Source organism: Girardinichthys multiradiatus, chromosome 10 (genome assembly GCF_021462225.1).
Source record: "Girardinichthys multiradiatus isolate DD_20200921_A chromosome 10, DD_fGirMul_XY1, whole genome shotgun sequence".
NCBI classification, from domain to species: domain Eukaryota; kingdom Metazoa; phylum Chordata; class Actinopteri; order Cyprinodontiformes; family Goodeidae; genus Girardinichthys; species Girardinichthys multiradiatus.
In genome coordinates, this window is record NC_061803.1 from 7,261,223 (window position 1) to 7,288,536 (window position 27,314).

Sequence of the window (27,314 nt, forward strand, 5' to 3'; positions counted from 1 at the left end):
TGCTGTCGGAGGCTGCAGACTGAGGAGAGAGACGGAGAGGAAGAGAGAGAGAGAGAGACGGGAGCAGGAGGAGGAAGGGAGGGGAGGGGAGGGGAGGCATGCTGCGGTGAGTGATCAGAACTCCTACCCCATCCAAGATACTCCAAAGTGACGAATAGTGGCTGACCGTTCCTGAAACTCACTTATGCTTCCTAAAACGAGAGATTGAATCAGGATTGGAGCAAGGCAGGTGGAGGTGAAAAACCAAGAGCAATCTCTGCAGCTGATGCAGATATAGAGGCAGAGCAGAGCAGAGGGAGGAGGCGGCAGCAACAGCAGCAGGAATAGGGGAGGAGAGGAGAGGCGCTTCCATAGATGTGGACACACCCCAGGGATCCCTGAGATCCAGGGATGGAAAGATAAAGGAGGAGAGAAGAAGCACCACCGCGTTGTCTCTCTCGCAGTCAGCACACAAGCGGAAACAAACCAAACACTGGAGATTTATAATTTACGGGCGAGCTTCAACACCATACCTCAACTTGATACTTCCATGGGCGGCACTAGATAAATGCCTTATTTTACAGTTCAGAAGGGAGTAGGGCTTTAGGTGTAAAGCTTGGCAGGGTTTTTATAGCAAGTTCCTGGGAATGAGGTAAAACAATTTTACTGTATAAACTGCAGCAGGTATCAAAAACAGGCATGAATACGACTTTATGATGATAAAAAACATTTTAACATTCTTAAAATAAATACGTTTGAAACTGATGCGAAGCATCTTATAGCTGGGGTGTGTTCCTGCTTTTCTGTCTCAGTTGGCTGGATGACCCATTTGCTTGCATGCAAAACACATTTATATTTATTAAACAAAAAACGTCTGGGCGGAGCTTATATGAATGTGGGACCCTAGGCGAGTCCCTCTGTTCGTTTGACCCACCCTCAACCCAACACACAAGGGGATGGAGAGGGAGAATCTTTTTAGAGAGAAACAGAAGCACAGATCTAAAAAAAAAAAAAAAAAAATCTGTCCTGTATGAAGCTATCTAGAAGATAAATATGAAGGGAAACAAGACGTCAACATAATGAAAACAAATAGAGTCAAGCTAAATATTTCTGAGATAAAAAAAAAAAAATGATTTTAAGACTGGAAAAATCTCTCAAAAGTGCAGGGGTACGTTTTTTCCACTGTTGAAGTGAAACAATAGAGAAGGCCTCACCACTTCAGAACTCACTCCTTGATCTTAATCTTTGTCATTGAAGCATTTATGATTTTAAATTAAAGTTGGTCAAATGGAGCCTAGATTCCTTGAAGAAAAATAAAAAAAAGAAATCACCAATAAATCTGATAGAAACTTCTCTCTCATTAGACAGCCATAGTGTATGGTGTATGGTTATTTTACCCCTTCACCATTCTGTAGCTGTGCATCTTTCAATAGCAAAAACGGTATTTTTGGGGATGTTTTGTTTTTACAACTGACTATTCAAAGTCAGTCAGTCATTTTCTACCACTTCTTCCATAGTGGGTCACGGGGAAGCCAGTAGGTCACCAGTCCATCGCAGGGCAACACAGACACACACAGGACAAACAACCATGAAAAAACTCATTCACACCTAACAGTCATGTTTTTAGACTGTGGGAGGAAGCTGGAGTACTCGGGGAGAACCCATGCACAGGGAAAACATGCAAACTCCATGCAGAAAGACCCTCGGCTGGAAGTCATAACCCAGGACCTTCTTGCTGCAAAGCAACAGTGCTACCAACTGCGCCACCGTGCAGCCCCAAGATTGAAAGTATTTTATATAAAATATGTTCTTAGACTACAACAAAAATGTGGTTTTATGGCTCAGAAGAATAATCTTTGAAAGCAGGAATGTAAGAAATGATTAATATGTAGGTAAGCAAAGGGGTACAAATTGGCACCAGGGGCAAATTGACCCAGAGTCAAAGTGAAGAAATTGTGGAGGGATTATTGCTAGCCAGAAGGAGTTTCATTTTTGTTGAATTTGGCTGTTTGAAATAAATCCTGGGCAGTTAATATCAGATATAAATTGTATCCAACAGATTGTTTTGTCCTAAAAGGCAACATTGTTTCTTAGCCTTCAATTGTTCTCAGGATTTATTTACCTTTCCAAAAATTCACTTCGATATGATATCTTTCTATCTACCATAAGTAGGGGAACTACTAACAATGACAATGAATCTGTGGCTGAGCACACGGTTTGACCTCAAGGTCTGACAAAGAGCAATGACTAACAAGTTTATTTTGATTTGGGAAAATTGGATCAAAAGAGTGGACACAAGTAAGAGATTAGTAACAGGTTGTGAGGTTATCAAAAAATTCAACTGGTCCATTTTCTTTACCCTCACCATCATTACGAGGATTTGGTGGTGTGTGGGCCGTGGTGCGTATTGAAGCAGCTGATGGTTATTTACACAGTAAATGCATGCAGAAGGCTGTGTGCCACATTTCTGTGTGAAATACATACTCGTGTGAAATCTCTCTGGTCCGAATGCCTTTCTGATATAGAATCAGGTTATATCAATAGACTGATATTCTCTTCAGCCACTATAATATTTTTCCTTATTGCTGCTTTATTTTTACATCACATAGTGACATTTATATGTTCAGGTTTATGAATACCATTGTTTACTATCTTCTACTTTCATTTCTCATATAAATGATCATTGGTTTCTGTGTAAATAACTTTCTAATGCAAAATAATTGACAGTTTGAAGGCTAATAAAATAGTATTTGCAAAAACCGCTCTGACATTTTTAAGATTTGACTTAGGAAATTTTAGCTCATGTCCTGGCTCCTCACTGCCTAGCTGTTACCTTCATCCTCCAGCACCAATTCCAAGACTCCAAGGAAAGTTTTCTACTGAAAGTATACAGAGTCTCACATACAAAATTCTGAACTATCCCTTTAAAGGTAATGAAGCTTGGTTGAAACAACAGAGGAAATAAAGCACCAGCCATACACAGAGGAGTGGAAAAAGGCTGGTAAACACCAGTTTAATTTTTGGGGGAGAGAATTACAATGTTCATCCAGACATTGAAAGACAATGGACCACGTCTGTTCATCTAAAATTGGGCTAAAAACAAGTGGGATCTTTCTGCATGGAGTTTGCATCTTCTCCTCATGCATGTTTGGGCTCTCTCTGGATAATGCAGCTTCTGCTTACAGTTTAAAAACATGCAGGTTGGGTTAAATGGTCTCTATAAATTGCCGTTAGATTAAGTGTGTGTGAGTATGGTTGTTTGTCCTGTGTGTAGCTGCGATGCCTTGTGATTGCAACCTGTCCCAGGTGTACCGTGCCTCTCAGCCAGCGACTGGAGGAGATAGGAACCAGCATGACCCTGTAAGGATTAAATGGGTTTAGAAAATGGATGGGTGGATTATGTGCTAAATCTGACTGTAGTGTTTTGTAATTGTATGGAATTGAAGTGTCATTTAATTAGAATTTGAATCTGACTGTATTGGACTGTATGGTATTAGAATAATTTGAAATTAACAGGATCAATTTTTACTAAATTATCTTGTAACAAAAAGTATTTAATTGGAACTGAACTAAACTGGCTTGTTTTTTAAAGAAGCAATCATGCAACATTTGTGTTTTTAACCATAAAAAATAAATATTTCAAAATAACCGGTGTCATGAATTTTCTGCTCTCAATCCCTACAGTTCCCTAACAGCTAAAGTTTGATGTCACAGTCTCCTGATTTCAGTTGTAAATCTCATAAAACTATGGAATAAGCGGTAGAAAATGACTGACTGACTGACTGATCTCATAAAAGTCAATTTTCATTGAGGTGTGGTTGATGTAGTATTAATGAGACATTTAAATGTCAGTAGATCAAACAAGTGTCATAAATCTTTTCAAAATAGCACTGAATTCAGCCTGTTTCATAAAGCAGAGAAATCAGAGTTAGACAGAAGATCTTTTTTGTCCTGTATTCTTGTTTTAAGTTAGGTAGGAGTGTGGTATTATTAAGTAAAGCATTTCCCATTCATCCAAAAAAAACACTATCCTCTCCACAAAATCCACAGCAACATCATCCTTTACAATGATGAAATGCCTGTGGCCCATAGCAAAATAAAAAAAAAATGTAGAGAAATTCAAACTCACATTTCCCAGATTACACCTCAATTATGCAATCTTAAATGCACTTCTCTCAGAACAAGAATTTGCATATACCCTAAGGTCGGTCTCTCAATTGATTTTCATAAATAACGGGAAATGACTAACACTTTTGAAATAATATGACATGTTCATGCTTATTCATGTTTCCACACAGATCACACATTTCATTAGGGGCTTTGCTAATGTGCATGAAAAGTCTTGACTGCATTGTTTACTGGTTCAGAACTATAGAGGTAATGTCCCGGTCTGATGATTCCTCTGAACTTGACAGGCTGTCGACAGTCCTTCCCTCCCAGGAATTTTTTACTGCGCGGTTTACCCCTCTGAAGCATTTGAAGATTCTTAGGGAAGAAAAATATTCAAAGAATTGAAATATTGGCTTCAACTGTGTGGCACTTTTTGTTCTCTTTCTCCTTCTGAAGAGTGAAAGAAAAGTTTCCTTTAGTTTTGCTCTGGAGGGTATAACTCATTTGTAAACAATGAGCTAAAAAGGCAAATGAAATGTTGACATTTGACATATAAATACATTTTAGTTTTTTTGTATTATTTATCCTTAAGCAAGTTTTGCAATAACCATGTGCCTCATTTTTAAAACGCAAAATTAAAACCTTTAACTATTAAATAAGAATGATAACATAAACTAATATTTTTGATATTATTACCAACCACAAACTTCATTGTACTTTATCGGGATTTCAAGTGAAAGACCTAAACAAAGTAGCACATAATTGTGAACTAGAATGAAAAACATACCTCTATTTATTTTTATTTACACATAAGTCCAGTATGCCTTTGAATTAAGCCATTCTGAGTCAAAACTTTGTTGAACCACATTTTACTGCAGTGTCAGCTTAAAGTCTTTTAATGCATGTCTTGCTCTGGCTGTATGTTAAAGCCTAATTAATACCTCCCAGTCTCCTCTAGTGTTCACTTGATCGCAAAGCCCTTGTGATGTAATTTTCGTCATCTGTACCTAATCACTTCGGGTCTCAGCGGACATCTGCTTGCAGCCCAGATTTGGTGAATGTCCTGGTACACGGCAGAAATACAGGTGCATCTCAATAAATTGGAATATTGTTGATACGTCAATACATTTCAGTAACTGAATTCACCAAGTAAAACACATTATATAGATTAAGTACACACAGACTGTTGTTTTCAAGCCTTTCTTTCTGTTAATTATGATGATTTTCTGTTTACAGCTAATGAAAACACATTTAAGATTAGAATATTACATCAGACCAATAAAAAACATTTTTAATACAAAATCTGGGTTTATAAAATGTATGTAATATACCTGCTTAAAAGTTATGTGCAAAAAGTACTTTTAATCTGACAAACCAGCCTCGTAATGCATATTTTAACTTACTGAGACACACCTGTACACTCTCAGTCAGAATGTGGTGCCAAAAACACCCCAGATGAAGAAAACCACTTGTGAGTGTCGGGGTTGGAGATTTTTTGTGTTTGTGTTGTCTGTGTTTGGCTTCTAGTGGGCGCTGGAGAGCACGAGTGGGTGAGACAGGTGTTTCCCATTCTCCGGTGAGGAGTCCTGGAGTATTTAAGCAGGAGGCAGCCAGCATCTCATCGCTCGAGTGTTAGCCTTCAGTGGTAGTTACTCAAGCAGATCACAGTGCCACACTTTTGTATTGATTACTTCGACCTCGTTTAATGAACTTTGTCTATTCTAGAAAAACTTACCGGAGACTACCTGAATGGTGCCAGGGCCGGCCACCGGCGGATTATTTCTATGAGCTCCTCGTTCCAAGACTCCAACGGTTTAACCGACTACCAGGTGCTTCGTTATCATCTGCACTACTGATCTACTTCAGCTGGCTACCTCCTGGCTTCTACCTCCGTTCCTTCCTCTACAAAACCTGTCCACCCTCCACCGCTCCTCTGGTACTCTCCACGCAATCACCAAGCACAGCAGCAGACCAAGGGACTAAGCATTATTGCTGGACTAACCTCCTTAGCTCCACGCTGTTCCCTCCAGCCCGATTCCCTCTCCTCCTGGCGGTTTACCAACAGCGGCCTAGTAAGACACAGTACACATTTAACATCCACTTTAGCCTACCAACTTTTCTTACCATATGCTTCCTTTCCTACAGCTGTGACTGCTCTGTCAAGACCAAACTTGTTACTGTAGTTTCAATAAAGCTTTCCAAACACTTACTTGTTTCCCTTGAGCGTGTACTGCATGTGGGTCAAATCAGTCCAAAAAACTATGGCATCAATTCAATTCAATTCAAAAATACTTTATTAATCCCAAAGGGAAATTAAATGTTGTTATAGCTCATATTATGAAGGTTTCCTCAAAGAGCCGTTGTAGATGCTGATGGCTGTGGGCAGGAAGGATCTCCATTAGCGCTCCGTCTTACAGCAGATCTGAAGAAGCCTCTGACTGAAGACACTCTGTTGTTGTAGGACAGTCTCATGAAGAGGATGCTCAGGGTTCTCCATAATGTTCTTCATTTTATGAAGAATCCGTCTTTCCACAATAATCTCCAGAGGTTCCAGAAGAGTCCCCAGAACAGAGCCAGCCTTTTTTATCAGCTTGTTGAGCTTTTTTAAGTCACTGGCTCTGATGCTGCTTCCCCAGGAGCTGATGGCAAAAGAGATCACACTTTCCACAACAGACTTATAGAAGATATGCAGCATCTTGCTGCAAACACCAAAGGACCTATAGTTTCCTCAAGAAGTACAGTCTGCTCTGTCCCGTCTTGTAGATGGCTTCACAGTTGCATCTCCACTCTAGTCTGTTGTTCAGGTGAACACCGAGGTATTTATATTCCTCCACCACCTCCACTTCTTCTCCCATGATTAGAAATAGTTTTTGACTTATTCCTGTTTCTCTTAAAATCTACAATCATCTCCTTTGTTTTAGTCACGTTTAAAATGAGATGATTGTTTCCACACCATGCCACAAAGCGGTCCACCACCTTCCTGTACTCAGCTTCTTGTCCATCTCTGATCCACCCCACGACTGCAGAATCATCTGAATATTTCTGCAGATGACAGGAGTCTGTCTTGTACTGGAAGTCTGAGGTGTACAGAGTGAAAAGGAATGGTGAGAGTACAGTCCCCTGTGGTGCTCCTGTGCTGCTGACTACCTGGTTAGACTCACAACCCTTCAGTCTCACAAACTGTGGTCTGTTTGTCAGGTAGTCTTTGATCCAGGAGATTGTTGAGGCCTCCACCTGAGTCTTCTGGAGTTTCTGACAAAGCAAATCAGGTTGGATTGTATTAAATGCACTGGAGAAATCAAAGAACATGATCCTCACAGTGCTACTGGCTTTGTCCAGATGACAGTGGGTTTGTTGAAGCAGGTGTATGATGGCATCTTCAACTCCAACTCCACAGCGATAAGCAAACTGAAGGGGGTCCTGATGGTTTACTGTTTCCTTACTCAGGTGGGCCAACAGGAGTCTCTCTAGGACCTTCATGATGTGAGATGTCAGGGCAACAGGTCTATAGTCATTGAGGACTGATGGGTGAGTTTTCTTTGGTACCGGAACAAGACAGGAGGTCTTCCACAACACTGGAACCTTCTTATGGGCCAGGCTAAGGTTGAAGAGGTGCTGCAGAATCCCACAGAGCTGCTCTGCACAGGCCTTCAGGACTCTAGGGCTGACATGATCTGGACCTGCAGCCTTATTCCTATTTAGTCTCTCCAGTTGTCTCTTCACCTGACTTCTTGAGACACACAGGTGGAAGGGGAAAGCAAAGGAAGCATCAGCATCTTCTGATATGGTTGATGGCAAACATGTAGAAGGGTCTTGGGCTGAGGTGGAAGATAAAAAATGTGAGGTGTTACTGGACAGCTGTGGGTCCTGTGGGTCAAAGGAGGGTGGGATGTCGGTTTGGCTGTGAGCAGGAGAGGAGGATGCTGAGCTTCTTTCTGAACTGAACCTATTGAAGAATACGTTCAGTTCATTGGCTCTGTCCAGACCTCCATCGGTCTGATCATCATTCTGCTTGAAGCTTGTGATCTTCTTCATCCCTGTCCACACATCTCTGATGTTGTTTTGCTGGAGCTTGCTCTCCAGCTTCTTCTTGTACACCTCCTTGCTGTCTCTTATCTTGACTTAAAGTTGCTTCTGTGAACTCCTCAATAATTCTCTGTCTCCCTCTCTGAAGGCTCTTTTTTTCTTTTTAAGCAGGTCCTTCAGGTCACTGGTGATCCAAGGTTTGTTATTGGGGAAGCATCTCACGGTTCTGGTGGGGATGATGTTATCCACACAGAAGTTTATATAGTCGGTTACACACTCAGTCATGGCATTGATGTCCTTTCCATGTGGCTGGCACAGTGCGTCCCAGTCTGTAGCCTCAAAGCAACCTTGCAGGGCTTCTTCAGCTTCCTGTGACCATTTTCTCACAGTCCTTTTTATTACAGGTTGCCTTATATTTCGAGCAGAGAAAAACAAGATTGTGATCTGATTTGCCTAGCGGAGGTCTTGCTGTAGAGATGTATGAGTCCTTGACATTTGCGTAAAACAAATCCAATGTTTTGTTTTCTCTGGTAGAGCAGCTGACAAACTGTTGAAACTTTGGAAGTGTAGCAGAGAGTGAAGCATGGTTAAAATCACCAGAAATTGCCACAGAAGCATTGGGATTTTGTGTCTGTAGCTTAGCAACAACTGAGCTGATGGCATCACATGCAGTGTCGGCAACAGCGGAAGGTGGAACGTAAACTGTTGCCAAAATAACACTGGTGAACTCTCTGGGTAAATAATATGGACAAAAACTTACTGCCAACAGTTCAATATCTGGACTGCAGAGTTGACACTTCACAGTTACATGTCCTGGATAACACCATCTGTTGTTCACAAATACTGCCAGTCCACCTCCTTTACATTTGCCGCTCCTCTTTAAATCTCTGTCTGCTCGTATGGTTAAAAAGCCCGGCAGAGAGACACTGGAGTCGGGGATATGATCCTGCAGCCATGTCTCAGTAAAACACATGATACTGCATGCCCGGTACTCTGGCTGGGTCCTTTGTAGGGCTTGGAGTTCATCCAACTTGTTTCCCAACGATCTCACATTGCTCATCAAAATCGACGGAAGAGATGGTTTGAACTTCCTCCTTCTCTCTCTTCTCTTAGCTCCTGCTCTGCACCCACGGCGTCTCCTTTTCAACTCATCAGGGATTTGGGGTTGTAGCTGAAGTATTATTTGAGCTTTTGAGATATTAATCAGCTGCTCCCGGTTGTAAGAAACAACCCCGTTGCCATGGCAATGCATCATAACAAATGTCCAAAAATAGAAAGTATTAAGAAAAATCCTCCAAGCTGCACAGCATCCGACACCGGAGTTGACAGTCGTCCAAAAAAAATCAACTGTATCCACCACAAGAGGAATAGTTCCCAAAAAAGAATAAATCAGAATCAAAAGTAACAGAGCTACTCCAACCTGCTGCCACCTTGAGCGGCGCAATTCTAGAATTCATTGAGACTATAAGGAGGAGAAGGGAGACAACAGAAAAGATTGTTTCTAAAGGAGTACAGTAAGGACAGATGTTTGCAGAGTAGATAATATATCTGTCATGGACAGGAAGGAAGCAAAACTACATTAATATTAAAATGAGAAATCAGTATTCTTTTTTGTGACGTTCAAAGCTTTTTGTTTTCTAACCTATCCCTGCTTAAAACATTTCCTCAACTTTACACCTGATCTTCCTGGTTCTAAAATTACATTACACACAACTGGACCTTGTTAACTAATCAAATGAATTCTAATGCCAAGTATTTGCACTGGATTTTATTTAGGTGTATGAGAATAAAAGTGGCTAAATGCAAATGCGTCTCACACTTTTCAGATTCCTTTCGTAGAAAAACAATGATTTAGCTTTCACTTCACAATCATCTGTTTGGTGTTGACCTATCACACAAAATCCCCAGGTAACACATTGAAATTCATGGATGTAATGGGACTAAATGTGAAAAAGTCAAAATAGGAACGAACATGTTTGTAAAGCACTCTACGCTGTGTTATTCATCCAGTACTTTTGCTTCGGTTCAAATCCACTCAATAATACAACTGGTGACCTGGTCAGGTGCCTTTAATGCTCCTCATTCCTTAGTAAGGAGTAAGCAATACACTGCCACTGTCTGGGGGGAGCCATTAAGGTCACTAGCTTTGATAAATGTCCACCGGCATCTGTAAAAGTTAATCTTGTTGCTATTCCACTTATCCCAGTCCTGGAGGGTTGTCAGTAGAGGGAGATATCATTTCATCTCTTCCAATCCCCTGGGTGTCTCCCTATGCAGGAATATTTATGTCTTCATGAACTGTTGGTCAGAGGTACAGAAAGTACTAGAGCCAAGGCACCAATTTCACACACATCTCCTGCCCCACCTTCCTTTTAGTTCCAGATCATTGTTTACCCTTTTCACTCATTCCTGTTCAGTCTAAGACATTCTGTAATATAAAGTACAGAAACATCCACAACTGTTGCCACCCATGGTCAAGTTAAAAAAGCCTTAAAATAAATGTATTGTTTTGGCAATAGCCCAATCTCATACCGAAAAACTTACTGTAATTTTCTAAAAGTGAGATTTGGAGATTTTGTTTTTTTTACCTTCCATACCATCATGCTAACTGTACCAGTAGGTCCTCGTCCAACCTTGTTTTTACAATTCCATGTCTTATTTTTTATTTTTTTTTATAGCTCTGACTGTAGATATTGAAAGGTTTAAGAAAGTCACTGTTTTCTTGTTGCAATTTCTTAGTTTGTAAAGAACTACACACATACCTTCCTGTACTTCAACGTGCTTTTATTGTCTGATAACACTCCAAGGAACATTGGAAAGGGAACTGGCTAACAGCATCATAGATCCTCTACCATATTTACCAATGGGAATGACGTTATTTTGCACATATACAGTATATTCTTTGCTTTTCACCAGACTCATCTGAAGTATTTCAAATAATGACACCCTTCTGCTAGCATGTTTACAAGATCTTTTGCTTTTGTTCTGGGGTTGATATGTATGTTTTATACCAAAACATGTTTGTCTCTCGGAAACAGAACCTGTCTCCTTTCTGAATGGCATGATGGCTGCACATTCCCAAATGTTTGGTGTGATTTATTGTCAGACAATGGTAAAATGGTTATTTGCAAATATTTTATGTTTTTTGAAAAAGCTTAAAGGTAGAGTGGCTTAGGATATTCTGAGCTATCTCTGTAGTTATGCTACTCTAGGTTGCTGGAGGACATAATGACCACTCTCCCTCACTTTGCTACATTCTCCTACTACTCTTCAATTTTCCATTATAAACTGTATATATACACAGCACTGTGCAAAAGTTTTATGCTGGTGTGAATAAATGCTGTAAACAAAGAATGCTTTCAAAAATATAAATGATGATTTTTTACTTTTATCAATTTACAAAATGCTTAGTGAGTGAACCCAAACATACAGCCAAAGTCATTAATAACTATTTTCAGCGTAAAGAAGAAAAAGACTAACTGGAAGTGACGGTATGGTCGCACAGAGCCATAATCTCAACATCATCGAGTGTGTCTGGGATTACATGAAGAGACAGAAAGATGAAGAAGCCTACATCCACAGAAGATCTGTGGTTAGTTCTCCAAGAAGTTTAAAACAACCTACCAGCCGAGTTCCTTCAAAAACTGTGTGCAAGTGTAACTAGAAGAATTAATGTTATTTTGAAGGCAAAGGTTGGTCACATCAAATATTTTTGATTAAGATTTCTCTTTTGTTCATTCGCTGAATTTTGTTGATTGATGAAAAATGATAAATGATTAACACTTTGTTTACACGATTTTTTCACACCTGCCTAAACCTTTTGCAGAGTAACAGACAGACAGACAGACAGAGACACACACACACACACACACACACACACACACACACACACACACACACACACACGGCCTTCTCAGAATATTAACATATTGTGATAAAGTTCATTAATTTCCATAATGTCATGAGGAACATTTAACATTCATATATTTTAGATTCATTGCACACTAACTGAAATATTTCAGGTCTTTTATTGTCTTAATACGGATGATTTTGGCATACAGCTCATGAAAACCCAAAATTCCTATCTCACAAAATTAGCATATCATTAAAAGGGTCTCTAAACGAGCTATGAACCTAATCATCTGAATCAACGAGTTAACTCTAAACACCTGCAAAAGATTCCTGAGGCCTTTAAAACTCCCAGCCTGGTTCATCACTCAAAACCCCAATCATGGGTAAGACTGCCGACCTGACTGCTGTCCAGAAGGCCACTATTGACACCTTCAAGCAAGAGGGTAAGACACAGAAAGAAATTTCTGAACGAATAGGCTGTTCCCAGAGTGCTGTATCAAGGCACCTCAGTGGGAAGTCTGTGGGAAGGAGAAAGTGTGGCAGAAAACGCTGAGAAAGATTGTGGATAAGGGCCGATTACAGACCTTGGGGGACCTGCGGAAGCAGTGGAGTGAGTCTGGAGTAGAAACATCCAGAACCACCGTGCACAGGCGTGTGCAGGAAATGGGCTACAGGTGCCGCATTCCCCAGGTCAAGCCACTTTTGAACCAGAAACAGCAGCAGAAGCGCCTGACCTGGGCTACAGAGAAGCAGCACTGGACTGTTGCTCAGTGGTCCAAAGTACTTTTTTCGGATGAAAGCAAATTCTGCATGTCATTCGGAAATCAAGGTGCCAGAGTCTGGAGGAAGACTGGGGAGAAGGAAATGCCAAAATGCCAGAAGTCCAGTGTCAAGTACCCACAGTCAGTGATGGTCTGGGGTGCCGTGTCAGCTGCTGGTGTTGGTCCACTGTGTTTTATCAAGGGCAGGGTCAATGCAGCTAGCTATCAGGAGATTTTGGAGCACTTCATGCTTCCATCTGCTGAAAAGCTTTATGGAGATGAAGATTTCATTTTTCAGCACGACCTGGCACCTGCTCACAGTGCCAAAACCACTGGTAAATGGTTTACTGACCATGGTATCACTGTGCTCAATTGGCCTGCCAACTCTCCTGACCTGAACAACATAGAGAATCTGTGGGATATTGTGAAGAGAACGTTGAGAGACTCAAGACCCAACACTCTGGATGAGCTAAAGGCCGCTATCGAAGCATCCTGGGCCTCCATAAGACCTCAGCAGTGCCACAGGCTGATTGCCTCCATGCCACGCCGCATTGAAGCAGTCATTTCTGCCAAATGATTCCCCACCAAGTATTGAGTGCATAATTGTACATGATTATTTGAAGGTTGACGTTTTTGTATTAAAAACACTTTTCTTTTATTGGTCAGATGAAATATGCTAATTTTGTGAGATAGGAATTTTGGGTTTTCATGAGCTGTATGCCAAAATCATCCGTATTAAGACAATAAAAGACCTGAAATATTTCAGTTAGTGTGCAATGAATCTAAAATATATGAATGTTAAATTTTCATCATTACATTATGGAAAATAATGAACTTTATCACAATATGCTAATATTTTGAGAAGGACCTGTATACAAACAAAAAAGTGAAAAATGTATTCCTAGCTCATCATGTGTGTATCCTTACATTTCCTTCTCTCACTATTGTCAGCCTTAAAATGTTCGGCTGTTGAAATAAAAAAGGATACTTCTTAGTTTCTGCATCCCCCGAGGCAACGCTATCAGCACCAGTCTTTTTGAAATAGCAGCAGCAGTGGGGTTCCTTTACTAATTCAGCTCACTTTGGAGACATACTCATTGACCCTGTATCACACTACTTCTATTGCAGTTTGTATGGTATCTAAAAAATGACTCTCATATTCCATTGGTGGTGTCTGCTCCACCAGGGAGCCACCATTGAACAAGACTGATCTGTGCAACTTGTGGATGTATCACCCAATTAACATCTGGGAAAAATGCCTCAGTCCTACTGTGCTGAAGCTAAATACAGCATCTGAATACTAGAAAATAATGTATGCTGAGTATTAGCCGAGAGTTCAATATTACTGGTTGACAAATACAATACTCCTTTATTTGAGATACAGTAGAGATAAACTATTTTCACTTTGTATCTTTCTTACAGTGGCTTCCTGGTGTGTGTGCAGCCAAAATCGAGTTAATGGAGTCCTAAACTATTTCATAAACCTTTCTCAAATTAGATAGTGCTCATATTTTAAGTAACAGTTCAGTAGGGAGCTCTGCACTTCTTCTCTTTCAATTAATGGAATTGGAAAGATCAATTTTCGCCAAAGATGAACTCCAGAATCAGAGATTTTGCAGAGCTGAGACAGTGTTAACCTCAGGCTATGAGAATAATTAGTTGGTCCAACATTGCCTTGGTCTTCCACTTCTGGTGTTTCTCTGTAAATCCTGTGTTCATTTGAGCTATCCAGCAGTATTTTCCCGGATGCCCTCTTTGTAGGCCTTTCATTCCACTTTTTTAATTTCTGTACTTTTTCCTTCAATAACATGATGTTGCTCTTTCCTACTTGACCTCTAACACTGAGTTAGATAAGACTTAATCAAAAGAATCCTGGATGGAACTCATCCACTTTCACATCCAAGCTTCCAAATACACTGCAGGTCCTGTTCACTGGGAGGTCCCCATTAACAAGTAAAATGGATTACTTATCAGAGCAGATTCTAGAAGTAAGAACTTGAAAGCCCTTGGTTGTGTGACAACAGGTTCAGTTTAACTATGAATAACTATTAATAAGTTCCAAAGGCTATCATTACCAAAGTTAGGCATTTTAATCAAAATGACCAAGTCAAAGCACCACCTGATTATCAGGAATTAACAACTCTCAGTCTCTATCTGTTATTGTATTATAAATACCTGCCTGGTGAGGTGTGGTATTATAGAACAATAGATGAAGGAGTAAGCTAAGGCACATGTGTTCCCAAACAACAAGCACATGTAAAGAAAACATATACACAAACAACTTCACCCCAAAATACAAGAATCTATTAACAAATTACTTCAACTTCCCTCAAATACTTGACTAAGCTGGTAACGGTTAATTAAACTACTAAGTAAAAATGAAAAGAATATGGAAAACTACTAAACAATGGAAAAAAGTAAAAGGGAACAAAAAATAATAAACGTAAAACCAATAATCAGCAAAGCAATGCAGTTACATCACATTTCAGTGTAAATATGTATGTTTAAGAACCAAGGTTTGTTTTGAGGAATTTGAAATGAGGCCAAATTAGCAAGAATATATAACAACCATTGCTATGTGTTCAAACAACCAGTTCACAATGCAATACTGTTGGACCACTTGTTTGCTGAATATTGGACCATTTGCACGTTGCTGGACGCCACCAGGCCTCCTGGCGTTTTCGGCCATTTTGTATCCAGGACAGTCTGCTCCTACAGATCCCGTCGGCCCCTGCGGCTGATAAGACAGGGGCGTCGCAGCCCTGTGGCCACCGTCAACTACAGGTCCTTCTCAAAATATTAGCATATTGTGATAAAGTTCATTATTTTCCATAATGTCATGTTGAAAATTTAACATTCATATATTTTAGATTCATTGCAAACTAACTGAAATATTTCAGGTCTTTTATTGTCTTAATACGGATGATTTTGGCATACAGCTCATGAAAACCCAAAATTCCTATCTCACAAAATTAGCATATCATTAAAAGGGTCTCTAAACGAGCTATGAACCTAATCATCTGAATCAACGAGTTAACTCTAAACACCTGCAAAAGATTCTTGAGGCCTTTAAAACTCCCAGCCTGGTTCATTACTCAAAACCCCAATCATGGGTAAGACTGCCGACCTGACTGCTGTCCAGAAGGCCACTATTGACACCCTCAAGCAAGAGGGTAAGACACAGAAATAAATTTCTGAACGCATAGGCTGTTCCCAGATTGCTGTATCAAGGCACTTCAGTGGGAAGTCTGCGGAAAGGAAAAAGTGTGGCAGAAAACGCTGCACAACGAGAAGAGGTGACCGGACCCTGAGGAAGATTGTGGAGAAGGGCCGATTCCAGACCTTGGGGGACCTGCGGAAGCAGTGGACTGAGTCTGGAGTAGAAACATCCAGAGCCACTTTGCACAGGCGTGTGCAGGAAATGGGCTACAGGTGCCGCATTCCCCAGGTCAAGCCACTTTTGAACCAGAAACAGCGGCAGAAGCGCCTGACCTGGGCTACAGAGAAGCAGCACTGGACTGTTGCTCAGTGGTCCAAAGTACTTTTTTCAGATGAAAGCAAATTCTGCATGTCATTCGGAAATCAAGGTGCCAGAGTCTGGAGGAAGACTGGGGAGAAGGAAATGCCAAAATGCCAGAAGTCCAGTGTCAAGTACCCACAGTCAGTGATGGTCTGGGGTGCCGTGTCAGCTGCTGGTGTTGGTCCACTGTGTTTTATCAAGGGCAGGGTCAATGCAGCTAGCTATCAGGAGATTTTGGAGCACTTCATGCTTCCATCTGCTGAAAAGCTTTATGGAGATGAAGATTTCATTTTTCAGCACGACCTGGCACCTGCTCACAGTGCCAAAACCAATGGTAAATGGTTTACTGACCATGGTATCACTGTGCTCAATTGGCCTGCCAACTCTCCTGACCTGAACCCCATAGAGAATCTGTGGGATATTGTGAAGAGAACGTTGAGAGACTCAAGACCCAACACTCTGGATGAGCTAAAGGCTGCTATCGAAGCATCCTGGGCCTCCATAAGACCTCAGCAGTGCCACAGGCTGATTGCCTCCATGCCACGCCGCATTGAAGCAGTCATTTCTGCCAAATGATTCCCCACCAAGTATTGAGTGCATAATTGTACATGATTATTTGAAGGTTGACGTTTTTTGTATTAAAAACACTTTTCTTTTATTGGTCGGATGAAATATGCTAATTTTGTGAGATAGGAATTTTGGGTTTTCATGAGCTGTATGCCAAAATCATCCGTATTAAGACAATAAAAGACCTGAAATATTTCAGTTAGTGTGCAATGAATCTAAAATATATGAAAGTTAAATTTTCATCATGACATTATGGAAAATAATGAACTTTATCACAATATGCTAATATTTTGAGAAGGACCTGTATATAACAGAGGATGAGACGGCCCACCATTGCCTTCAGCTGGAGACTGTGACACGGTTACCAACATCTGAAGCATCACCTGGAGAAGAGTCAAGAGTGGATTTCATTTATTCTCTCCCGTTGACCAACGAAGAATTCATAAAGGAGGTTTCTGGAATAAGAAGGCCAGAAATTTCACTTTGCTGATCGAAGACGTGAGTTTAACACGTAACTAAAAAAACACGGAGTTTCAAGGAGACGAATCGCCACCTTGTTTTGTCCTAGTCGACTGTGATGGTCAGATCATATTTTCCCTTTCGCCAAGGAGGCCAGAGGACGAAGATTGACTGCTTTTCTTGAAGTTAACATTAATTTCCAACTTCCACCCCATTCTCTCTCAACCCCGCTCAAAGGGAAGACAGCGACAAGTAAAACCCATCCTTTATTTTTGTTTCTTTCTTAGAAAGTCTGGGCAGGGTACAGGAGGTTTTAGTGCAATGAGATTCGTTATTTAATCTAATGTGTTCTGAATTATATGTGCGTGTAACCTTTTTATTGAAACTTTGATGTGCCGTGTTGGATGTATGGAAGCCGCTGCGCTACCCAGCTTTGTGTGTGTTTTGCGGGGTTGTTGAACACCTGAGAGCAAGTGCAGGTGCGCTGTGAGACTGGACTGTTATATCAGAATCAGAATCAGAAAAGTTTTATTGCCAAGTACGTTTTTGGACATACAAGGAATTTGTTTTGGCGTAGTCAGTGCAATACAGTACAAATTAAACAGTATAAACATATCTACAATATAATATAAATATATGTGCACAGTTTTAAGTGAGTGAGAGTAGATATAGAGCAGTATTGGGTGCGAGAGCGGTACAACAGTGCAGGTGATCATTGTGCAATTATGGCAGTGCAAGTAAAGCAGGAGTCCAAGCTGAGCGTTAATGTAACGAGTTAATGTTACAAGTGTCCTGTCAGCAAAAAAGGGGGGGTGTGGGGGAAAGGGAGAATGTCAAGGTGGTTTCCGGGCTTTGTTAACCAGGCTGGTGGCAGATGGGAAAAAAACTGTTCTTGTGGCATGAGGTTTTGGTCCAGATGGACCACAGCCTCCTGCCAGAGGGGAGAGTCTCAAAGAGTCTGTGACCGGGGTGGGAGGGATCAGCCAGAATCTTCCCTGCCTGCTTCAGGGTCCTGGAGGTGTACAGTTCCTGGAGCGACAGTAGACTGCAGCCAATCACCTTCTCAGCAGACCGAATGACACGCTGCAGCCTGCCCTTATCCTTGGCTGTAGCAGCGGCGTACCAGATGGTGATGGAGGAGGTGAGGATGGACTCAATGATGGCTGTGTAGAAGTGCACCATCATAGTCTTTGGCAGGTTGAATTTCTTCAGCTGCCGCAGGAAGAACATTCTCTGCTGGGCTTTCTTGATGAGGGAGCTGATGTATGGCTCCCACTTGAGATCCTGGGAGATGATGGTTCCCAGGAAGCGGAAAGATTCCACAGTGTCAATTGTGGAGTCACAGAGGGTGATGGGGGCAGGTGGGGCTGGGTTCTGGCTGAAGTCCACAACCATCTCCACTGTCTTTAGAGCGTTGAGCTCAAGGTTGTTCTGGCTGCACCAGTCCAACAGATGGTCCTCCTCCCATCTGTACGCGGACTCGTCACCATCAGAGATGAGTCCGATCTGGGTGGTGTCGTCCACAAACTTCAGAAGCTTGACAGACTGGTGACTGGAGGTGCAGCTGTTGGTGTACAGGGAGAAGAGCAGCGGAGAGAGAACACAGCCTTGGTGGGAACCGGTGCTGATGGTCAGGGAGTCAGAGACGTGCTTCCCCAGCCTCACGCGCTGCTTCCTGTCAGACAGGAAGTCAGTGATCCACCTACAGGTGGAGTCGGGCACACTCAGCTGGGAGAGCTTCTCCTGGAGCAGAGCTGGGACGATGGTGTTGAAGGCAGAGCTGAAATCCACAAACAGGATCCTGGCGTAGGTTCCTGTGGAGTCCAGGTGCCAGAGGATGAAGTGAAGGGCTAAGTTGACTGCATCATCTACAGACCTGTTGGCTCTGTAGGCAAATTGCAGGGGGTCCAGGAGGGGGTCGGTGATGTCTTTTAGGTGTGAGAGCACAAGGCGCTCAAAGGACTTCATCACCACAGAGGTCACGGCGACGGGTCTGAAGTCATTAAGCCCTGTGGACCTTGGCTTCTTGGGAACAGGGACGATGGTGGAGGACTTGAAGCAGGCTGGCACATGACATGTCTCCAGTGAGGTGTTAAAAATGTGTGTGAAGACTGGAGACAGCTGATCAGCGCAGTGCTTCAGGCTGGCTGGTGAGACAGAATCTGGACCAGCAGCTTTCCGGGGGTTCTGTCTCCTGAAGAGTTTGTTGACGTCCCTCTCCTGGATGGAAAGAGCCGTCCCCGGCGTGGGTAGGGGGCTGGTGGGGGGGAACTTCAGGGTGGGGGTTGGAGGTGCCAAGGCCCCTCTTGAAGTTGGGGAGGTGGGGGTGGTGGATTGTGGCTGCAGCTGTTAGGGGGTGTCGTGGGGGATGGTTGCAAGACTGTCCCTTTGTCTTTCAAAGTGGCAGTAGAACTCGTTCAGGTCGTTGGCGAGGCGTCGGTCATTGATGGAGTGGGGGGCTTTCGGCTCGTCGTCGGTGATCTGCCTGAGCCCTTTCCAGACAGACGCAGAGTCGTTGGCTGAGAACTGGTTTTGGAGCTTCTCAGAGTACAGAGTCGTTTGGCCTCTTTCACTGCCTTGCCAAACTTGTACTTTGCCTCTCTGTATATGTCTTTGTCCCCACTCCTGAAGGCCTCTTCCTTATCCAGTCTTAACCTTCTAAGTTTGGCTGTGAACCAGGGTTTGACGTTGTTGTAACTCACCCTGGTGCATGATGGTACACAGCTGTCCTTACAGAGGCTGATGTAGGAAGTCACAGCCTCTGTGTACTCGTCCAGACTGTTGGTAGTAGTCCTGAACACATCCCAGTCTGTACAGCCTAAACACGCCTGGAGATTCTCCACAGCATCACTGCTCCACTTCCTTGTCGTCCTCACAACAGGTTTGCAGAGCTTTAGTTTCTGCCTGTATGCAGGAATCAGGTGGACCATGATGTGGTCGGATTGGCCCAGTGTAGCACGTGGGACGGCGTGATAAGCGTCTCTGATGGTGGTGTAACAGTGATCCAGAATGTTGTCTTCTCTAGTCGGACATTTAATAAACTGTCTATATTTGGGGAGTTCGTGGGTGAGATTACCTTTGTTAAAGTCACCAGCGACGATAACTAAGGAGTCCGGGTTGGTCCGCTCCACACTCAGTATCTGGTCAGCGAGCATGCACTGTGCGACCTGCACGTTAGCTTGCGGCGGGATGTAAACACCGACCAGGATGAACGAAGCGAACTCACGGGGGGAATAGAAAGGCTTACAGTTCATGATAATAACCTCATGGTGAAATTCACCATTTTCTTTGTCTTCAACCTTATTGCTTACTAGCTTGCCGCCAAAAGTTTTATAACTCTTTGTGTGCTCAGCCGCGCAGAGTTGGGGGAGGTTTTATGACTGAGTATAACTGAGTTACAGTTTGAGCTGCGCCCCAACCTCCACTCACCACCACATCCCTTTGTCATATTATCATTTTTGCCATAACTGCTGGTTTGATCCCATACACACCCACTGCTGTTTTGCTTTATTTTGTTTAGTTAGATATTTTACTCCTTCTGTGTAGAATTTTGCATGTTTGAGTAGGTGAAGATTGTTAAATCGGAAGAGCGAGTGTATCATGGCTGTGATTTAATAAATATTCACATAGATAAAGAGAAGGCATTTTGTGTTTATTTTGTGCAAGAATGATTCGTCAGTCAAGATAAGGTTGAAGTTCCACTCGTTTTGGCAGAAACGGTCGATTAAACAGTGACATCTCTGGTAATAGTTATTAATTATTACTGAGTATTTAACGGTTGTAATTATCAAAGGCGTTGAGCCACAATTACAACACCAGAAGACATTTCTGGTCTCGATTCATACATGAGGATTTTGGTTAAGAAATTAATTTTGTCAAATAATAATTTTTATTTTTAATTATTGATAAAAATTAATCAATCAATAATCATAATTCCAACAATACAGATTGGAAAATAAAACATTTTTATAAAATATTGTTTTAAAATTCAGTTCCTAAATTGGAAATCAATACAGTTTGGACAATTGGTTCTTAACGTTGTGTTTAACTAACCATCGGAGTTTAACAGAGTGACATAATACTAAGATGGCAGCAAAAAACGCATATAGAATCACATTTTGGCTGACGGACGGCAGGAATGATCAAGTCACATCTAGAATTAGCGGCTCAGCTTAACAACAAAGAAAACGGTGGCTGGGGCACTACATAGTAACCCCTTTAAGTCCTATATCTACCTTTAAACCCACATTTACCTACCTTTGTTGAGGTAATTGGAGACACCGTCTCTCCCTGGGGAATCTTTGGCACATATTCTTTTCTGCAGGAGCTCAGACAGAAATGTTCAGGCAGCTAGCCTTATTTTTTGACTGGTATACAGTCAACAAATACACAAACAGCAGACTGTAATGTACTTTGGAACCAAGGTTTCTTAGAAGATGCGGTCTTTTTCTTGGCCATTGATATCAACAACTTTATCAACTTTGCTGCAGGCAAAGAGGAAGAACTCCTGCTCTGCATAGAGTTTTATAACTCCATGACGTCATGGGATTCCAGCGGTGACTCCTTTCTGTGAGCTCTGCATGAAAATGGGTTAATATTATGCATTCTGGGATTCAGAAGTTCTTTTTTTTTTTACCAGCCTATTTTCTTCTCTGTGTGGTTCAGTCCTATTTGTTCCTCCCATGGCTGGGCCAAACACTTTGTTAGGCAATATGTCTTCTTCTCAAGAGGATTCAGAGACCTCTTGCTGAATGCCAAGATTTACAGAAGGTGAGACAGATCCTTTACATTTTGACAATATGTCAAGAGTGAATGAGTGATATCAGATATCAGATTTTGTGTGGGTAGTCTTTTGGATTTTATGGGAGACATTTATGGGAGTTGGGAATTTTTAATTAAAAAGTGCTTTGAAAGGTCTACATGACTATTAAAGTGTTATTAGGTTCTGTACATTTACAACCTAAATCATTTTTACTATACATATTGTATTAATAAAAAAATCTGTAGTCGAATAAAAACAAATTCAGGTTTAATATTTGCTTTCAAAGAATGCCCAGTGTGAAAAATAAACCTTTCTCTAAATGCCTGTACAAAAAGTCACAGTTCAACATTGCCGTTTATCACTGAGGAGCTGCTGAAAATGTACAAATTTTTTACTCAGCACTGATACTTGGAATATTGCAATAATGATGCTTCATGGAAGAAGTTTTTTAAATAAAGTATTTAAAACCTGAAAAGGCATCTTTTTAAATGAATTATTTTCTTGACTAATGTTCTGTGAACCTCTGCATAAAATCTAAGAGAACCCTTTGAAGTGACAGCTATTTGCTGGAGTGGCGGTTGCTGAGGTTGGGTCGGGGGCAGTCAACAGGGTACCAATCAATTGCATGGCTCACACAGAGACAAATGAAAAAACATAGAAACATTCACACTTTGGGGCAGCCTAGAGTTGCAAACTAACTGAACGTGCACGTTTTTATAGAATATCACAGCAAACAAGGGAAAACATGCATACACAGGGAGAACATGTTACAATTGAAACAGCAGTTTGAAGATGCAAACCAACAGGATACTGAGTGCTTTCTAAGGTGCTGATTCTAAAAGCCAGAACAATTGCAAAGTCCCCAGCGCAAAAAAACATACAGACTGTATATTTAGGGTCATTGCCCTGCAGGATGATGAACTTCCACTCCAGTCTCAAGTGTTTTGTGGCCTCTAACAGGGTTTTCTCCAAAATTATTCTGTAATTAACTTAATCTATCTAGCTATGACAACTGGCTAGGCTAATCTAACTACTTTATGTTTGTCTATCTCATAAAATCTAGTTAAAATACATTGAAGTTTGTCGTTGCAATGTGACTAAATATCAAAAGGTTTGAGGGTTATCATACAGTTCCTCATTTGGGAAGAACTGCATTGCTTTTTAACTTTTATTGAAAAGCAAATGATAAAATTCATTGTTATCTGCAACTAATAAACAACCTCAGTAATGAGATAAGATAAAACATAGTACCATTTTTCCTAATTAGGTCTAATTACGTTTGATTTGAACGATGCATGAATGCTTTGCTATAGTGATGAAAATACTTGGAAAAAAATGCCACCATAACAAGAATGTAGCCAAAGGGGATCCAAATTCTTTATGAATGCACCTCAGAAGGTCTCTAAAGCAGTTTTATCACTAAGGTGCAGCAGGCAGACAATGTTAAAGCTATAGCAGCAATTACTTCATTAGAGGCAATGAAGAAGGCCATGTTTATTGGATGTTGCTAAGCAGACTAATTTAAAAACATACAAACAGAGTCACCTGTGATCAGATATTGTTACCTAAAGCAGTGGACCCAAATTTCTTGATCATATTAAAAAAAAGAGATATTTACTTCTAATTTAGCCAGGGTTTGAGTGTTGTTGTGAGCTTATGACAATAACAGGAGAAATTAAGTTAGAGGATTTCAAACCAGTTGTTTTGCTGACACATTACTTTTAGTTTCTAGTATCGACCCTTTTTTTTGTTTTTTGCTCAAACCAAGACTTACCTGGCCTAAGTGACTTATTGATGGATGCTCCATCTGCTGCCATTTTGTGCCTTAATCAGAAGGTAGTCCTTTTCTTTCTGAAATGGTATATTTCAGATGGTAAAATCTTTGCAAAACTGAAAACAAGACATTTCTTGGTGTTTTTATTCAAATGCTTTCAAATCTCTACACAGAGGTCCTGTTACAAAAAAATAGAAATGATCAAGTTGGAATCTAAACGTTTTTTTTTACAAATTCGGATTTTTTAAAAGTCCGAATCGGAATAATTTGTTTTTAAATGCATCACTGTTAAAAGTGCAACATTAGGCACTATTAATTGGTAGAACAGGATAAGATCAAACGTATGTTCACACATTTTCATTTTCCTATGGGAATTAATGGGAAATGCTAACCTTTATATTTTATGCAAGCCCATGCTAAATAATGCATGATATATTACATGATTAGTGTGTGTATCTCTCTGTGTGTGAGTACCTAATTAGTGTTTTTAATATATACAGTATACCCCCGTCTGACTATTGTTACACATTGTGAAAAGAAAACACATTGAATGTGGGGTAAAACAGACTGGTCTTGTTTAAAACTACTAAGGATGTGTATATTGATAGTTCCTGTTTTTTGTGGAACTGTAACAAAGGTGGAACAACTTTGTTTTGCAAGTGTCCATAATTAAAATATCAGTTTTATATTTTGAAATTCTTGAATCCACTCTGTTGCTGTTAAGGAAGACCATAAACATCAAAACTATGTCTATTTGTGAAGTCAATTTATGTACTACTATTACGAAATGTGTAAAGAAAATAAAGTAAGAAAACTATTTGAATAAATTAAAGCAGCAAATTTCCCCTTAAACAGAAATAGTAAAAGGAGGAGAGTGAAAAAACTTTAAAAGTTCCAGAAGTATTGTGGATCATCAAGATGTTCCACACTTCATGTGAAATACCTCTGTGTAATTTCAGCAATTTTATGAGATAATAGATGTAGGGGTGTCCTAATTTATTCCTCACCATAAATTAATTGTATTTTACAGAATGGCATGTTCTTCAGTTTTTATTGTATAACATTATTTAAATTTCTACATTATTATCATTATTATTTTATTATTGTTAAAATAGATATTAAATATTTATACCGTATTTCCAAATATGTTATAAACACACACAGGCTGTTCTAGAGTGTTGGATTTTTAAAATGTTTTTCACGTGTGTGGTATTAGCCCTCCTTTTGTCCTGGTTAAGCACTAGTACAAAGCGAGGCAGATGTCATGGGAGGTGCCAGAAAGAACTGCACACAGGGTTGCTCTGACCCCCAGAGGACCAAAAATTTAGGACAATGGTCGGAAATGTGATGTGGAGGGCTCCCTGCAGCCCGGCGTGTGGGAAAACCATGAAAGAGAAGTGCCAGATCAGACACTAGAAATCAGATTAAAATTTCACCACCATTACTATTGCCATCATTAATATTATCTAACAGTGCTAAAACTGTTCACTACCCTGTCATAAAACAAATAAGGGCTCGTATGTGATGAAATGCTGACACTTTGCACACATTAAAACGACAACGTTATAGCTGGCATGTAAGATTTTAAGCAGTCCGTAGCTGCAGATTTCTCATCCTTAATTATGCACAGAAGGTGAGGGGTTTCCTGGATCAAACAGATTTTTCAATGCAGAATGATCAGTGGCAACTGTATAAAGTCAATTTAGTCTTCTAATGCATGTCATTGGGGAGTTCCTCCAAAATGTAAAGTTGCATTTAAAGAGGGAAACCTGTCACTCTAAAACCATGACACTGCAGAATTTCTCCATGCTGAGATGTTAGGATACTGGGAGCCTTCAGGGTGAGATCTGAGAAGTGTACATTCGTGCAAGGGCCACTGTGGAATGCTATTTTGGGGATATTTTACCTGGGACATCTGGAGAACATCTAGAGAAGAAGAGGACAGGTAAAGTCTTAGTTTTGCTTGTTTTTCTGCAACAATGCAAAACATTATTTAAAGATTTCAACATATGCAAGCCCTGGTTTTACCATCCATGAAGTTTGGATTTAAATGTTTTTCTATTTAAATTTCCTCTCTAGGAAGTCACGGAAATGGTGACATGAATACACTGAATAGCCACTTCATTAGGTTTGCCCGTTAAATTGCTTGTTAACACAAGTAAAATACCAGCCATTCACATGGGAGCAGCTAACTGCATTAAGACATCTAGTTATGGTGAAAATGACTTGTGGGAGTTCAAACTGAGCATCAGAATGTGGAAGAAAAGAGATTTAAGTGACTTTGGTTGTTGGTGCCCAACGGGCAGGTCAGAATATTTCAGAAAATGCAGATCTATTGGTTTATCACTTACAACCCAGAAAATGGTCAGAAAAAGAGAAAATTTCAAATGAACGGCAACAATGTAGATGGAAATGCTTTGTACATGTCAGAGGTCAGAGGATTTCAGGGTCATTTTGACAAAGCTGAAGATTCTGTCAAAAAATCAAATGCCTTAATCTTGCCTGGAGACAAAAGGTGTAATCCCAGACAGGATGTATTCTCTAGAAGAGCATTCTCCTAATGTACACAGAAATCATATTTATTACATTGATTGGCGCTAACACAAAGCAATATGTTACAGTCACCATATTGTATCAGGAGGATTTGCTGTGTTGATTTCACCTGCAACACTGAGACGGTTGGGTTAGAATTTGGCTAAAACAACACAAAAGCAGGGATCCATCCTGTCTGGTACTGGTTGCAACAGTTTAGAATGCTGGTGGTGTTATGGTGGGGACAAGAAAACTATTTTGGCCGTCATAGTCATCCGATCTCAATACAAAGGAGCACCGTTACTATGAGGTGGAACGGGAAATTCTCATCATGAGTTTGAAGCAACTGTGTCGTGCTATCATCTCAATATGAATGAAAATCTTTGAGTAACATTTCCAAAACCTTGTTAAATATATGCAAAGAAGAATTAAAGCAGTTCTGAAGCCAAATTATGGTTTAACCCATTATTAGCAAGGTGCACATATTAAAGTGTCTGGAGAATGAACAGGTTAGACTAATTCCATAAACATAACTTGCTGCAGAGCAGTTTATGAGTTCAGTATATATTTTATGAGACTGATATTGCTTGGTTCAAACCTAGCTATATTCATAATATGAGTCTCTGCTCAACATAGCTGGCTAAGTGGTTAATCTTCCTTTTGTAGTCCAGTTCTTAGGCCAGGGAGTGACTGTGTTCAGCTCACTAAATAAATAGTCCCATACAGTAAGCTACACAGCAAGGATATCTGCTTTCTATTTCAGGCTTCCAGCCCACACTCCGACAGACTCTGTGTGACCAATGTCACACAGCATTCAATTGCAAAACAATGCAGTTTTTAATGGATTGTTTTTCATGATAACATCAATTTACTGAAGTGCTCAAATACATTTACATTCCATTAATAGTTGGGCAACTGTTGTTTTTATCCACAATGGCTTAAAGGTAGAGTAGGAAATCTTAAATATTCTAG

The 27,314-nt window shown here is 40.7% G+C and overlaps 1 long non-coding RNA gene across 1 annotated transcript; it reads right to left on the reverse strand.

The window, feature by feature from the left end:
* Positions 1-4,864: 4,864 nt before the first annotated feature.
* Positions 4,865-23,937, reverse strand: LOC124874599. Its single transcript, XR_007039852.1, has 3 exons — positions 23,811-23,937; positions 6,092-6,158; positions 4,865-5,152 (listed from the first exon to the last, which is right to left on the reverse strand). It is a non-coding gene; the product is annotated as an uncharacterized LOC124874599 (long non-coding RNA).
* Positions 23,938-27,314: the final 3,377 nt, after the last annotated feature.